This window comes from Lissotriton helveticus, chromosome 5_1, assembly GCF_964261635.1.
Source record: "Lissotriton helveticus chromosome 5_1, aLisHel1.1, whole genome shotgun sequence".
Classification (NCBI taxonomy): domain Eukaryota; kingdom Metazoa; phylum Chordata; class Amphibia; order Caudata; family Salamandridae; genus Lissotriton; species Lissotriton helveticus.
The window spans coordinates 2,046,274,045-2,046,288,448 of NC_136065.1; positions in this window are offsets into that span (position 1 = coordinate 2,046,274,045).

Here is a 14,404-nt window from a genome sequence, read left to right on the forward strand (position 1 = left end):
GAAGGACCAAGGACAGCAAGTTGACCATGACACCCACCCAGCCACCAACATTCTTCTACCCAAGGCAAATTAATTACCTAACATATTAAAGTCCGCTGTGCCCTATAACACTGATTTAGTTAGACCTTTTCCTGAACTAAATCAGCATCTGAAAGACAAAATTGACCCAACCTGGACAAAGTTTGCCAAACAAAGGTAACTGGGTCAAACAACTGATATGACAGACTCCCTTAAATTCCCTCTTCCATATCCACACAACATTTCACTGTTTACACATTACATATCTACAACCCATTTAACTTCCAATGTATGGAAATATTTACACTAAAAATATGGGCAGATTTCCACAGCGCATTCCTCTATTCTGATTCCCCAGTAGCCCTTTCAACAAGTCTTGCAACAAGGATGGGGCTCTGGATATGTGATTGTCCACTGGACAATGCCATAGATATCAAAAGAGGTAGTGATGTCAAAAAAAGATGTCAAATTGATCTGAACAAATGGAAGGCTGCTATGTTGTTCTAGTTTTGTTAGGAGAGAAGAGTCTGTCAGTTGTTCAACAAAATAGCTTTGGTCAGATTGCTGCACAGGAAAATTGTGCTTTTTATAGATTCAGCATGCAGTTACCATATCAAGTAGAACCGGACAGCTCCAAGTTGTGCATATCAAGCCTGAGCGGTCCTGACAGATGGAGGCATAGGTCATACTGTAGCATGAGGTTATTTTCCAGGATGGACCACCTATGGAGAAGGTTCTCGACAGACCATGAGAAGGAGGATGTCTCATCTCTGAGGTCAGTTTTTCAGCTGCTGCATCCTTTTGTGGTGGTACAATGGAATGAATATGGCACTCAGTTTCTTCTCACGCTCCGTAAGCGGAGTCTGCGGAGCCATAAGCACTGGTGGCAGTATGCCTCCAGACTGCAAGCGCCCAGACATCGAAACACAACACACTGCAATGTTGGTGCACTACAACTTTGAATTATATGTATTGGACATTTCAGGTTCACTGGTCTTGCAGTGCAGATAGGTTTGCACTGGCTGTATGCTGTGTTAATACTGCAAATACATTACTTGCACTGCATGTTCACTGTATTTGTACTAGACATTCTAGGCATTTTCACTGGATGAGCACTCCATTGGCTTGAGATGCCTTTCCTACGCCACGGCAATGAACTGTTGCATCTTTGTAAGGTAGTCAACTCCTGCACTGTGATGTACGTAACAACCGAGTCTAAGACCCCCTGTGGAATGCTCATAACGAACAGCACCACTTCCACCATGCAAACCTGAAACTTTAAGAAGGAGAAGGTGAGAAGCCGAGCCTTCTTCAGCCATGCTCCGAAGGCGCGGAACTCTATCTCAGCCCAAATCGCCTAGAACTTACTTAATTTCCAATTAAGAAAGGGGCGAAGACCCCATCCCTGCCATCAAACCTTCCTCTCGATATAACCACAGGAAGTGATTCTCTGGTCCACCCCAATGCTGTCCTACAGTCTCCCACTCAGCTCATCCTCTATCCTTGCCTAGGCATTAATAGTACTTCCTGTATGACCCCACTCCCTAAACTTTAATCCACTCTTGTATTACAATCTCCTGACCTATGGTAACCCCAGATACCTTCCACTTGCAATCCCTCTTCAATCCTTACCTTTGACGCGATGCGAAGCTCGGTCCCACCACCCCCACACCATTATGAACCCACCTACACTCCTCAACATATGCTCTTTGTTAAATCACATTCTGCCCAGTGCTCTATTGCTGTGTAGCTCGTTGCAGTTCATACATCTCATAAATAGCTACATTGTATTTGCAATGCAAGTGTGGCTGTATTGTGTTTGCACCAGGGGTGTTTTTTCTTTGTACTTCAATTGCACTCTGTTTGCATTGGATTGCGCTTGTTGTGCTGTTAGATTGTATTTAACTAATTGTTAATAGACGTATTTTATGTATAATGCAGATGCATTATGCTTGCACTGTTCTTGTAGGTACATGCTCTCAACAATGCAAATACTTTGTATTTTTCCTCTGAGTGCACTTTATTTGCACTATGGTTCATTATTTTGTACTGCTGTGACAGGTTGTATTTTGTTTGTAGTTTGTTTTCATTTAAGTTCAAATGCTGGTGCATTATGCTTGCACAGTTGGAGCCTGTATTAGCAATATAAGTATTTTACAGATACACTGCGGTTCCTTTATGTTTTATTTTTTCGATGTAATGTAGCTTTATTTGCACTGTGGTTGCAGGTGCACGTGTTGTATTCTGTTAGCACTTTGTACTTTCCCTGTCAGTAGATTGTGTTTGCAGTCTAGATGCAGTGAGCTGCTCTATATGTACACTGCCGAGACATGAGATACACAAACTTCCACATTACTATTTCATACAGACTACTCAGCACTGTACATAAACTGAAATAATCCTCAAACAGCTGGTAAATGGTTCAATACTGAATCATGCATTATTTACCTAATATTAACATTACAGGCACTGGATCTATCTGGAAATACACTGGAATCACCCAGTGGAGTTATTTATCACAGTCTTGTGTATTGCCTCAACACATCACCATTCAGCCACTTCGAAGCACCATAAGTACACGTGAATAGAGCGGTGGTGGATATAGTTGAGAGGGTATATGCTGGGTGAATAGTTGTGTGAGGGAGTCTGCTTGGTTTAACTTATTTGGTGGATGTGACATGCACTGATTCTCTTATACAGATTTTTAACATGGAGAATGTAAGAGGATGGAGTCAGCGGGTTAAAGGTATACAAAGTTAGTTCTGGTCGCACATATAAGGCATTTGGTGTTATTCTTGTCTACCTTTTGGTTGGAAGTTTCTATGATATATCGCTGTCTGGACATTGCTGATTACCGTAGTTGAGCTGTGTGCTCATGGTTGGGGGGAGAGGGGTTCCAGAGATTTCGTCTATGTGGTGCCAGGGAACTGCGTCTGGGCTTTTGCGTCTTAAATTTGGGTAGACATGTGGTCTTGGTGGTGGATGAAACAGGATCTATGGGTGCCACGCAGTGCTTGGCCCCTTTTTGTCAGGTATTCTGGGCTCTTGCTCCAGAATACTTGGAGCGTGTAGACTTGTCAACATCAGAGCATGCCTTGGATGTGCCAGGGCATCGCTAGTGATAAGGTCCACTCTGTACTCAATTGTGAAAGAGCAGGTCAACCTTACAAAGTAGTAATAGTTGGTCAATTCTGAGTTGCACTGGAGTTTTGCAATATTTGAAATAGAGCAAATGATTCAATTACAAAGTAGCTATGCTTGATTTCTCCATCCCATGCTGCTTTGTGTTCATCTGAATCCACCCTGTCTACCATTGGAAGAGAGAACTCTTCATCCAGGTCTCTGGGGGTAGCGATGCTGGAAGGAGACACCTCATTACTCCAGGTGTGACTGCTGTTGAAGAGTTTGTCAATGGTGCTCTCTCGCCATATCCGTCTCTGCTCCGATATCCTAATGTCTCTTGTGCTGCTGATAAGGTCCAGGCACCATCTTCCCAGAGAAGCTTGTGCGATTCAAATGTTGTATATGTGCTGTAGTAATAAAGTTATCTGTGCATAAACCTGCCCAACAGAGTTTTGTGTCTTTTACAGATTTAAAAAAACTGTAGGAGTGGATTGCAAGAACCTTTGGCTTTCCTCCTAACTTGAAAGAGGACTCTTTAAAAAGTTTTAGATTGTGAGAATGGGGAGCTGGTTATGTCTTGTATCCAACTTCACATTCAGCCAGCCCTTTAACAACTGCAGAAAAGTGCCAGGATGTACAGAAGTGAAGCGAAGAAGCAATGGTGCTAGAAAGATATTTTTGGAGAGCAACATTAATGAGATGTTGGTGACTCTTATGGAGGTATCTCTTTTTTACCTCAGACGTATTGTCTGCTATTATCCGATATTCTTTCTTGATAATTCTATGGTGTTTAACATAATTTATTAATTAGTCCTGAGAATGCCTTTCTGGTGGGGAAACAGGTGAGAATTTGGGCTAGAATTTGCATCAGCTGTCTATGAGATGCAATGTCTTTAAGTATGTATTTTAAAGATCAATCTTTAGAACATAATCAATCAAAGGAAGATCATGATGTAGACTTACTTAAGGCGTTAAAGGTACAGAAGAGGAATACAAAACAACAGTGGATTTCTAGCATTACTGGAGCAGATTCCTTCGCCTTTAAGTTACTAAAGATTGGGCCTCTCTGAAGCAAAATCTGCTGAGAGCCATTATTGAAGCCCTAAGTCCTATCGATAAGTACTAAGTCTGGCCCAGCTTGGATCTTATGACAACTTAATTTGTGGGTTTGCTGACACAACTAAACAGCTGAGGGAACTTATGAAACAATCTAAAGGATTGTTGAGGGTTGATGCTTCTGTAAGGTCACACATGGCTATAGGTGGTATTTTCAAAATGTGTGAAGCTTGTGAAGAATTCCCACAGTACATGAAGAGAAACCTGGTCAGTGATCACTGCTGACCATTTGGGGCACTCAGTTGTTTCAAATTCCCTAAAGGGAAGTTGAGGAGGAGCTGATGGAGGGACCTAACGCCTTGAACTTGATAGAATATTATATTCAAAAAAACTTAATTTTGCAGTGATACAGGACACGGGAAGCTCTTCTTAATTTCATCACTTGATTTTATAGCCTGAAAACTGTGAGAACATGTGTATTAAGGACAATACTGGAAGGGTAGAGGTTGAGAGACTTGGCAGTATGTCATATGCACAAACAAACGCTTTGATGGGGCCTACAACATTATATCTCTTATGTTCAGCAGGACACAACAGAAGTTCCAAGACCAAAAGAACATGCATTTGCAATGCAATAGGTCTCACAGTTATTAGAGTTTGAGCCATTGGCATTGTAAATGGCACTGCCTTTTATTTATGTTTTGGTTTTTAAAACGTAAATAAAAGGCATTGTCAATTACAATGCCAATAGGCTAAACTCTCGCAAATGCGAGACATTGCAAATAACAACGCCTTTTATTTATGTTTTCGTTTTTAAAACATAAATAAAAGGCATTGTCATTTACAATGCCAATAGCTTAAACTTGCGTAAATGTGAGACCTATTGCATAGCAAATGCTTGTTTGTTGTTCTTTTTAAGTTATGTATGCTTGCAATAAAAAAAAAGATTAAAAAAAAAATCACACCAGTTTCCAGGGCTAGACCGATTGGCGTTGCCAATGCTTGATTTAAAATGTAATTGGTCTTTAAATCACCTTGAATTTTAAGAACATTGTTTGAAATGTAAAAGGAGAAAAGAATATATACATTTTTTTTTATAAATTTGTTTTTATTGCAGATTCACAGTGATTCAGTGGCAAACACTCAGATACTTCTGACGAGCGACACACATAGCGCATCTCACTATCAGCAGATGGATACACGGCCATTCAGCCCACATCCCTGAGGCTGAGCGGCAAGGTTTGATAGGGTGCCATTGACGTATCCAACATACCTTCCTGAGCAATCAAAGAGTATTCCAAGCCTCTGCATTTTTCCTTTTGCAAAACCCCCCTCCCCCCACATGAACAGTAAAAAACACAGGTTATTTTCATCCATTAGATTACTTACAAAAAACACTGCAGCAGCCACACTTTCCCACCCGCTCCCCCTCTCGCCCACGCCAGAGGCGCACTTCATAGTTCTGAGTCACAAATCGCAGGTACCCCACGCCAGCCCATTAGTACAGTAGCGATTTACTTCCTCTCAGTATCAGTGTCCCATTCATCCCGGCGGGCCATCCCATGCCCAGCAAGGGCAGCCGACCCTCACAGCCCCCCATCCAGCCCATGGTATTGTCTCCACTTAGACCAAACTCTGCAGAATTTTTTGGGACATCCCCTGGCCTTATAAGTCACCCTTTCAGCTGCCATGTAGAGATCAAGCCCTCTTCTCCATTCCTCCAGGACTGGGGGTTCCGGCACCCCCCAGTGTTTTGCAATGTCCCTTTTCGCCACTACCAGTGCTAGGACCAGAAATATAAGAAGGGGACGTGTCAGATCTACCTCATTAGTCATGCCCAATAATGCTATCTTGGGATCTTGTGGTATCGAGGCCTCTAGGATCTCCTCCAATTCTTTGAACACCTGGGTCCAATATGCTTGTATGACACTGCAGGACCATATCGTGTGGAAAAAATCGCCCACCCCTAGATGACACCTAAGGCAACTTGGGTCCTCCACTTTTCCCATTCTATAAAGCTGCTGTGTGTCATAGTAGGTTCTATGGAGTACATTGAACTGGATCAGTTGCAGTTGGGACTTGACCGCCACCTCCCGGGGATGCATCAGTACCGTGTCCCAATCCAGATCCTCCATCACACCTACATCCGCCTCCCACGTGGCCCTTGGCTTTGCCAGGTCACCCAGCATATGGTTAGTTACCGTTTTATATGTCAGGGAGACAGCCGTTCCCGCCATCTGCTCCTGAAGGAGCCGCCCCTCCAGAGGAGCCTACTCAGGGATATCTGTGAGTGCAATGTTTTGGGCCTTCCAGGCGTGACATAGTTGTATATATTTAAAGTGTTGTGTGTTGTGGAGCCCGAAGTCCGACTTAAGTACCTGGAACGATTTGAGCTCTCCCTTGGCAATTATATCCCCTATCGTGGAGATGCCTATGTCGTCCCACCTTTGGAAGCCTCGTAGTTTGTGGAGTTCCGCCAACCACTGGCAGTGCCACAATGGCGTCTGTCGTGTAGGCCTCTGGAGAAAAGAATATTTAACTAAATAATGGAAACATAACACCTAACATGAAGATATCATGAAGATATGAAGCGCCAACAGAATCAACTGTGTATAATTTTATATTTTTAATTTGCAAGCTGTTTCCTTCGTCTTCTTAAATTGTTTTTTGGCTTTATAAGTAAAATATAGACAATGCTTTTCAGTTTTCATTCCTTCCAAAAAACACAGTATATAATTTAGAGTACAAAACATATGGCAATTGACCTTCAAAAGCAGGTTTATGAAGATAAAATGTACCGCGCTAGTGAAACGGCTATGTCTCTATAACGAGATGAAAGAAGCATTGGCGGCCAAGCCAGAAGATCTTGACTCTGGGACTTCTTGGATTGTGAAGGGTTTTGGCTATGCTGTGCAGCATGGCAAACAAGTCGGGCCCGCGGGGGGCCCCCGAATGCACCCTTGCCCCACCCAAATAAAAACTGCTAGAGCCAGGCCTGCTCGGTCCCTCCATAGCACCACCCCACCTACCCCCCTCAGACCCCTCCCAGTGGGTACTCCCCACTCCCTGGCACAGGCTTTCTCCCTGCACAAACACCCTGCACAGACCTGCTGCACAGACCCCCCCCCCTTGCACAGACACCCCCCCTGCCCTCACAGCGCCTCTAAGCGCACTCACCTAGCTTAGGGTGACCAACCGTCCGTAAATTTCAAGGACCGTCCGTCATTTTAGTATGATGTCCACAAGGCGTCCGTAATTTGGGGATCCCAAATTACGCTTACAGACATCATACTAAAATCGAAAATTGAAACCTCAGTAAGGAATGCTGTTTCCCATGCGAGAGGCCCCGTGAGTTTAAAAGTTTTCATTCAAGGCCTCTCGCAGTTATCTTTTAAACTGAAGAGGCTGCCTGCAAAGGCCCCTACTGGACCTCCCTCTGCAGACTGTAGAGTGGCCCATTGTCATTCTGAGAGTGCAGCTGATTAGCACTTTAGAATGACAATGGACTAACCCTGGGCGTAGTGGGCGTAGTGGGGCTCCGCGGAACTATGCGGAGTGGGCGAGAAACTACGCCCACTCCCGCACTCCGCGTAGCCCCACTACGCACCTCCCTCCCGCTCTCCCCTACATACATTATTTAAGCAAACTACCCTTAATAAAACAATTTTAAAGTACTTACCGTGTCCGGGGCTCGTTCGGGGCTCCCTCTTGGAATCGCGTCATCATGGATACCAATGCGCATGCGCGGGCGGCCGCGAATGCGCATTGGTATCTATGAGGGGACGCTATTCCAAGAGGGAGCCCCGGACAAGCCCCGGACACGGTAAGTGCTTTAAAATTGTTTTATTAAGGGTAGTTTGCTTAAATAATGTATGTAGGGGAGGGCGGGAGGGAGGCGGGTGGCGGCCGACTCGGCTACGCACACGGAGTGGGCGAAGTGTTGCCGGCTATGCTGTCTACGCAAAATGCATAGGAGGTAACACTACGCCTACTCCGTGGGCGTAGCCGATTCGGACGCCCAGGATTACAATGGACCCAATTGTTGTGACTGCATGTGACGTGCCTTCTTCTGCATGGACTAGGGCAAAGCATTCTGCTTTTGTCTTGACGCCATGCTGGAGAAAATAAAAATAAAATAACTAACACCGTTTTTTCACTGTACATTTAAAAGACAGATTTCAACATACAAATAAAAAAATACTATTTATTAATGTTTAGTGTTACTAGCACAAATCTCGATTACAGAAAGGGCCCGATGTCGCTTTGCAAAGTTGCGCGCAGACTGAAAAACTTTGAAGTGCACGATTGGCTCAACCTTATATAAACTTATTTTGACTTTGCTTGTCTATTTACTAACATATATTATTGTGCCATCTCCTCCGATATGTCTGTAAAACTTATGTTTTGTCCCAAATTTTTGTCCTGAATTTTGACCTTCTGTCCTGAAGGGCCCTGGGTTTAAGTGGAATGTGTTGCGTTTGTCTTGTGTGGTGCCGTGCAGGATCTGGGGGGGGTCTCGTGGAGACGGTGCGGTCCGGGAGGAGGGCCGGGCTCGGCCTGTGATTGTGGCCCGGTGCGGGGCTGGTGCGCTGTTGGCGAGTCCTCGTGGTTGGGGCCCACACTGGACGTTTCCTTGGCGGCCTGGCGGCCATCTTGGCCGGCGGTTTGCGCTGGCTCGCGCATGAGCGTTCAGCGCGCATGCACAGTCCTCGCGCACTCCCGTTCCCCCCACCACAGCCGCGCCTCCTTCACAACGCGATTGCCTGCGGCGAAGAGGGGCTCGCTTTTCCTCACACGATGCTTCCTTTCCTTCGGGGAGGTTTATATTTGTTTGAGACGGCAGGTGGCAATCAATAAAGGAAATATTTACACGTGCAGGCAGCACTCGTGCTGTTGCATCTAGGCCACTGGGTTAGCACGGATGTGTTGAAACATTATCGCTGACTTTTGTTGCATGCAGCCTGATTTAATTATTTAAATAAGATCTGAGTAGGTATATATATGTATATGCGCCTGGAGATTAAATGGGTTCATGGCATTGTGGGTGCATTTTATTATGTTGTTTTGTTTTACTGCAGGGCAGCCCAAGGGTGAAGGTCGGAACACGTTATAGAGCTCACACATGATGTGGGCCAGATCTTGGACTATAATTGGCTACGCAGAGTTCAGAGGGGGGAGGCATAGGGAACTGATGTCTCTTTTTATTACTGCAGGACAACAGCAAGAGGAGAGTGTCGGAGCACAAAACATGGATAGAAATAACATGGGTAAACAGGTTGGGCGCACTGTGACTGGGTGGACCGGGTAGGTCAGTGGGCCGGCAATAACGTAAACAGTTGCGGTGTGAGTTTATATGGATAGCTGTATAGGTCAGGTAGCCTAGGTGTTATACAGGGAGGAGGTAGTTCATGGGTGAGTTGAACCTACTTGACTCCTCTTACTGCGACGTGGCTCTACAGGGTTCAGGGAGTCGAGTATTACGTCAGGAGTAAACTAGGGACCATATCAGAACGGTTGAGTTGACAACATCTATGCGCCTGTTGAGTGTATATTTACATACCATTTTACGCATGCAGAGCTATTTTCATACAGCGGACAGTGCAGCCTACAATTCTTGACAACTCTAATCTCCCCATTGCTTCCCCAGTCTTCCTTGTATTTTTCACCCAAACCCAAGACTAACACTTACCCAGGGAGGACATAATCTAGCTGTTGGTAATGTGAGCAAATGTAACAATTTGTTGCAGTTAAATGACCATATCGAGCAGGTTCTTTCTATCAGCCCGCACCCCCCCTCCTCCGTCTGTTTTTAATCTGTGATATAAAGCAGGCTGAACATCACATGGAGAAACCACGTTTGTTGACTGGCAATGTACAATTTTTATAAATCATTCTTTAATGGTGACATAGGAGAGAGGACAAAAGTATGCATTTCTTACTTATGTCTGCCACAACACCTGTAGGATGTCAGGAGCCTCTAATTATAGTGTTATTACATTTACATAGTGCTTACTGCCACTAGGTAGAGCTCCGTACACCGAGCAACACACTGCGGCTGTACCCAAGGTTAATTTGATTCCAGTGGTTATTGTTGCTCATTGTGATTAGTATTGTACTCTTAAGGAAACCATTAAATGCTGTTACTAAATGAGTAGGTATAAGGCATGCCTTATGAATCAATGCATGTGGGGAAATGTCATGTGTCAATGCTACGATTACAATGCCAAAGGTAACACAACACCATGTGGTTTATGCCTATGCAATTTTCTCGAGCCCGTCCAGCCTCCCCCAGGGCTTGTTTTGTTGAGGGGGAGGTGAGGGGTCAGGGCTTGGTTGACGTTTTGCTTGATATCCATGCAGGCAATCGGTCAGAGGAGGACGTCGTGGCTCACTTCATGGCAGGTCACCGTAGTGACCCGTGTTGGGGTCTGGGATGTGTCCGAAGTAGTAAATTGATGGTGGTGCATGACTTTGTTATTGCAATTAATTTAGCGTGAAGGTTCTTCATGGCGTTTAAGGTCCACACAAATGCTGTGTAGGTGGTTTGTATATAGCATAATTTATGAATTAGTCCGTTATTAACTGATGGTTATTATCATCGGTGATCAGTTTAAAAGTGTTTTGTTAGGTTGTCGGAAATAGTGTCCTTCATCCTCTTTTCTGCCATGAAGTGCTGGGGCTATGGTAACCATGCTATGAATGAATAAAAGTTTAACCGGAACAGTGCGGGCCTACTAGGAGGTATTTTTGCTTTGCATGAGGATATTAGTGTAAGAACTCATAACCACTTGAGGCCGAAACTCTTGGGGGGCGAGCCTAGATTATAACCAGTCAGTAAGCGATGAATGACTGAACTAATCCTTCAAGTCTGGAGGCCCGCCGCCGATTACACTGTTTAGTTTAATATGAAGAGAGGAAAGGAACCTTGTTTACAGGTCTCTGCAGCTCTATGCTCCAGGCTTTAGATAGCGCGGGCTTTACCCGTTGGTGTCAGAGCGCTTCACAGGGGGGACAGAACTGATACACGATAGTACGTTAGGTGTTCTCATTACAAAAGCAAACGCTAAGTTACGTGAAGGAAAGTGACAAACATGAGCAGACAGTACAAGAGTTTTAAACTGGGCATTACAGGAGGAGAATGGGTCATGTGTGCAAGTTACTAAAGCGTATATAGTACAAGTAAGGTAAATTAGTACAATCATGGCAGACAGTCAAACGTAAGAACAAACGTTATGTAGGCATTGGTGCCACTCGTGCAAGTACCGGAACCAAACAGAAGGTAAGAGGTAGCAAACTGGGGGTTGCCAGAGATTTTTGACAGGTGCATGCTACAAAAGAGGGCAGACTCTCAAACCACTAGAACACATTGGGTAGACACTTCCTGAGTCAAGGAGAATAGTATTTCTTTAATGAAAGGTCTTCCTTCAGATAATAGAGAGGACCACTATTAATTTTCGAAGTGTGCAGGTAATGCGGGCAAATTAGTTCTCGTAACTCATAACAGGCCTGGCCTGAATAGCGTGTGGGGCATTGAGGGCCCTGTCTCATTGCAGAGAATGCAGATTGGTAGAGAGGGGGGGAGAGCTCTTAATAAATGTTTTCTGTATCACAATGCAGGAACCGCGCTGGAGAACCGCCCTACCCACATGGGGGGCCACCTGAATTATCAACAGGTTTAAGGATCATAGCACACTGGGGGCAGTGTGCTAGGGTCTGGGATTCCCATGTTCTCCCCAGTTGTCATTACTACGCGTGGTGTGGGCCGCGCTCTGGTTTCACTCATGAAAGTAATACATTGGTAGTTAACTGGGAGCCGGGGCATATTAGGTAGCCCCTGTGCAGTATTTGGATGTTCTCTCTTACTGTAGAGTCTGAACAATTTGTTGTTTTACTGTGCAATATTTGGGGTGTTCGCTCTGGAGGCAGTGGCAGAGCAAGGGCAAATCATGCATTTCCAGCAATAAATAATTTGAAATGTGTTTTCATTTAAACAACTGGTTGATTTGGGCATATCATGCATCCCATGTGCAATAAGGAAATGTGTTCATTAGGCTAGCAACGGGTGCACAACTAAGGGGCACTGATCCTGGCGATCGAGGAACAATGACTTACTGGTCGTCGCGGGTTGGGGGCTGTTTTCATGGATTTGTTCTTTCTTCCAGAAATGCACAGGTTTCGCGCTAGTATGGTCAGACCACGCCTAGCTGGCTGGCATGCCAGGACTTGGAGCTGATACAAGGGAAGAACACACTGGGGCCAGTGTGTGGGGGCCTGGGTCAGAATGTCCAGGATTGGAGTGTAACAATTTTCTAATACATGACAATCGGATCAAATACACCAAAGTTATGACTTCTGGTAGGGGAGAGTAGAAGCAGTGGTTGCGCAATTGATCAGGACATCCATACACAGTCAGCCCCAGGTGTGTTCAATTACCTTATGCAATTACTGGCCGCAGCGCATAGGGATCCACGAGGGTAGATGGGCAGAAGACTGGTTTGGTAATCATTAAGGGGGCCACGGGTCTTTGGGTAAGCGTGACTAGGGCCTGCCCACTGTCAAGATGATGGTGGACAACGGCCTTCGGCCCAGGGCATCCTTTTAGCCTTATGGGGGCCGGGTTAGCTTCTTCTGACACACTGCGAGTTATATTCCGCTGGGTCATTGCTGTTGTGTAATGATCCGTATTTAGAGAGTTCTGTAGGGTAAGGCGGGCGCAGCAGGGACCTGGGATAACCAGATCATGCTTGCTCCTGGGCTTGTCAAGTTCTGTATGGGTCAATGGATGCTGCACCATGAGTAAAGGCATGGTACAGCATCTATTTCACTGGTTCGGTAAGGAACCATCATTAGCAGGCAAGGTCAGCAGCGTGGCGGCCGGAAACGGAGTGGAAGAAATTCATAGCCGCATAGATGCAATGCACACTCGGCAGTCAAGCAGGCAAATTTTCTGCAGAACCCTGGTTAATGTTGTGAATATATGCAAGGTTATGGGCTATATATAATATCTGCCTTTCTGGAACAAGGGGTGTGAGTGAGTTAATTCCAGGAGTGGGCGATTTTGCCTTTTAAGTGCAGAAATGGAGGGGACAGGGTTCCATTTCAGACAGCCCCAGAATGCAGTTTGCAGGCACAATTGAGAGGTTTCAGGGACTTTACTCATAGGTTTAGTCCTTTTCCGCTGATCGAAATGGATTGAAGGTTCCTGTCGCTTCAGTTAGGCAAAGCATTACGAGGAGGTTGTCAGCTAACAGTAGGGTCAGCTTTGGGGGAGGGAGCCGGCTGGCTGGCTCTTCATAGGTGGGGTTTAACCCCGGTGTATCTAAGTAAGGGTTGAGAGGCTAGAAGCCAGACAGGGGACACAATTTCACAGGCAGTAGACCGGCTGACCGGATAGGGGCTTTTGGTTGGAGGACTGGTGGGGGATGGAGCACTAAGAAGGACAGCTCCAGAGCACAGTTTGCTGTTAGTTGAGAAGTTCAGGGACTTTACTGTTACAGTTCTTAACCCGGAGGAGCGTCAGAACTGATAAGGGAGTTTGGTTGCTGGGCAGCACTGCTGTCCAGAGGTTGAGAGGACATGTCCTTGCTTGAGCCAGGGAGGCCTGGGAATGCACAGGCAGTAGGTCACTAGATTAATGTGCGACAAGGATATGGTGGATAGTGTCGCCCGACATACATTGGAGTAGCTTGTAGCAAAGGGGATTTGGTTTCATAAGACATGGTTTGCTACATACTAAATGCACTGGGTGCTTTGATGAAGGCGGTGTGCATTTATCCGAAGTAGGGATGGCGAGCTTTCTGCCTGATATATCGGAAGCGCTGGTAGCAGAGGGTTGTAACTAAGAGGTAGCTAGTATGTGAGGGGACTCTGGGGCGGCGGCTGCCGCACCCAGAGCCATGGCGGAGTTACAGGGCGATCCAATGCAGGAAGGTACCCTCTACAGGAGCATCGGAAGGGTGCGAGAGCAAATTATCCCCAGGGAGATCCACGCTGGGATAGATCCTGGAGGAGTGACGGCGCCCCGTTAGTCCTTCGGGCGGTTGTAGACCTGAGCAACTGGGGGTTGCCTACAACGCTCAGCCTCCCGGAGAGGGAGGGGCGTGAGTAAGGGGCAGAATAGAGGTCAGCCGAGGGGAGGGGTTAGACCTTCCCCCAAAACTGACAACACCCCGCGATTAACACCACGGGGCGTTATGGCTCATCAGGT